This window comes from Myripristis murdjan, chromosome 17 (assembly GCF_902150065.1).
Source record: "Myripristis murdjan chromosome 17, fMyrMur1.1, whole genome shotgun sequence".
Lineage (NCBI taxonomy): Eukaryota > Metazoa > Chordata > Actinopteri > Holocentriformes > Holocentridae > Myripristis > Myripristis murdjan.
Genome location: NC_043996.1, coordinates 18,010,133 through 18,012,127, shown reverse-complemented (window position 1 = coordinate 18,012,127; position 1,995 = coordinate 18,010,133). Strand labels below are relative to the sequence as shown.

At 39.2% G+C, this 1,995-nt stretch overlaps 1 long non-coding RNA gene across 1 annotated transcript; it reads right to left on the bottom strand.

The window, feature by feature from the left end:
• Window positions 1–209: 209 nt before the first annotated feature.
• On the bottom strand, window positions 210–1,492 carry LOC115375586 (uncharacterized). Its single transcript, XR_003929725.1, has 3 exons — window positions 1,248–1,492; window positions 533–632; window positions 210–350 (listed from the first exon to the last, which is right to left on the bottom strand). It is a non-coding gene; the product is annotated as an uncharacterized LOC115375586 (long non-coding RNA).
• Between the last annotated feature and the right edge of the window lie 503 nt (window positions 1,493–1,995).

The window sequence follows — 1,995 nt, the reverse complement described above, 5'->3', positions numbered from 1 at the left end:
GTGACTTCACTGATTAGTCCCCTCTCTCTGCTTGGAGGTTGGGTGATCAGTGAAATCACCTGCTGTAGCTTTCGGTTGGAATGGAAACCTGCAGCCTCTCGGCCCTCCATGGCACCAGTTTGACACCATGGGTTAACCTCTTCAGTCCAATCACAGAAAAAGCAATTGCAACATTTAATATAAATAAAACTGCAGAGCAAGAACTTGGCCACCCTCTGGAAAAAAGACTATGGTGCTCTCCAGGCCACTAATGTCAGCTCCTTTGACACAGTCCACTTCTCTTCATCCACCATTATAAATTCCCAGATCCATATGTCAGCGCCTGCTCCTCTCACCTTACACTCCATAGCCTGAAACACACAGACATCTATAGTCACTAAAGAATAATCATAACTAATTAGTTTTATACCATATTAATCTAAGATGTTCTGTTCAAATATTCATTAGAGGGCTCGGTAGATTTATTTAAGTCAATACTGTGTTAGAATAAAAACACTTAAAAAATAAAATAATAATAATAAAAAAACATTACCATGTTTAGAGAACCACCGCCAGACGATGTCAGCGACGTCACAGCATCCAAGATTCAAACCCAACTGGCCCAACAATCTACATTAACTGTTACCTTAAGCCTAAAACATTTAAGAGAGAATTAGAAAAAATAACCAACTATAACTCAACCCAAAAATTATCGCTAAATTATGAGCTTCTGGGGGCTGTACTACGAAGGAGGCTCAACATCCCCAGGCTTTGTGTTCACTATCAGGCTAGCGGACTATTTCTAACAAACGTGAAGTCTGTGCACCACTAATAGTATACCTGCATTGTGCATATGCGTCACCAATCACCGGACAAAAATTACTTTGTGATTTCACCTGGGTGACATAGCGCCGCTTTTAGAGCCGGGGTTAAACTTAGCTCATAACCTGGTCGGGACCAGTTATGAGTTAAGCATAAGTTACCATGGCGATCTAGCCGGGTTAAAAGAGAGCCACCTTCGTGATACAGGAAAGCCTGGCTTTAGACTCAACATACCTCGCTAACCCACTAAACCTGCTTCGTAGTACAGCCCAACTTTCCGGCATGTTGTCTGATGTCGTTTGCATGTCGTTCTAACATTTCACTAACGTTATAATGATAAACTATGGATGCTTAGTATTATATGTGTGCTATCATCAACACGGCTCATTCTCTAGTCTGCGTCCATTTTTATAAGAATATGTTAAACAATCATCACATTATCTTACCTTCGGTTCTCTTCTTGTTTACAACAGTGCCAGTCGTAGGATTTCCGGTTTCCTCTGGTATGACGAACGTGATTGGCCAAGTGAATTTCACGGTAAAGTTAGGCGAGCTTTGATTGGTTAACATTTTAGATCGGTTTCGTGAACTTCTTTCTACGTTTTATTAAAAATGTCCAACTTTTGCGTTCAAAACATTTTATTGTGTGTTTTATAAACAATTAATCTACACAATACTGTAAAATTAGCTAGACCCTTGATGGGGAAATACGAAATTAAAAACTAAAGCAGATAGAGGGACTCGGCCCATGGCCTACTATTGGCACTTTAACTCTTGGGCAACTTTGCTGTCAGACTGCAGGCGGCATCACTCTCCAATGCAGTCCAAAACCAGTTCAAAACCACCCAAATCATGTCCATTTCAACACAACATTGCACATAACACTGCAATAAGACCTGCCTACACCCAATTTTCCAGGAAGCCATGGCTTATTTTGTGGTGTTATTTAGATCATATTTTAACGAAGCTATAATTATCAGTTAGAATCTTCCCATACTGATTTTTTTTGTAAATAGGAACTGCCGATTGTAAAATAAATTAATAAATGAATGAACGAACATGACTTCAACCCTCTAGTGGTAAAAATAAGTTGCAGTTTGTTTATGACTCATTTAAGATTTAAGATTTGAGATACAGAGACATGATTTTGGATATAGGTGTTCCAATAAGTTAACCACATTAATGCTTGCAAGC